This window comes from Ochotona princeps, chromosome 26 (genome assembly GCF_030435755.1).
Source record: "Ochotona princeps isolate mOchPri1 chromosome 26, mOchPri1.hap1, whole genome shotgun sequence".
NCBI classification, from domain to species: domain Eukaryota; kingdom Metazoa; phylum Chordata; class Mammalia; order Lagomorpha; family Ochotonidae; genus Ochotona; species Ochotona princeps.
This window is the reverse complement of record NC_080857.1, coordinates 26,722,055-26,722,688: the sequence shown is the minus strand read 5'-3', so window position 1 is coordinate 26,722,688 and position 634 is coordinate 26,722,055.

The following is a 634-nucleotide window of genomic DNA, read 5'->3' as shown; positions in this document are numbered from 1 at the left end:
TACATTTATCAGAGAACTGTCATGGGACAGAAAGTAACAAACACAAAGAAAGAGAATACTTCAAATATTGTCTAAACAGACATAAAAATTAATAGGATAGCACAGAATTAAATTACGGGAAATAATCCCCAAAACAAAGATTTTAAAAGAAAATCTTCACATTTTCCAACGTACCGATATGTTCCTAAGTGCATCAATTTCTTTTTGACTATTAGGTAAAGATCCTAAATTTGTTTGGTTTACTTAAAATGATCAGATTCGGTTTAGGTTTTTTAAGAAAAATTACCATGCCTCAAAATTCTCAATCAGGATTATAAAAATATGAGCTCAGATAGTTACGCTGTCCAAAATAGAAACATCTTGACTGATAATTCAGTACAACCATAGAGATACTGCACGAAAATCAGTAATCTCAGACCCGATGGTCACTTGTGTGGAAAGTTAATTTTCTTTGTTATGAAACATTTACTACCAATAAACTTAACCTTATCCTAATTACAATCACACATAAAGATATAAAGGCACAGACAGAACAAAAGAATTACACTATACCCAGAGTTTCCACCGTGAAAATAAAAAACGGGAAAATAATAAGATCCAAAATACTGATACTGTATTTTAGATTTTATTAACT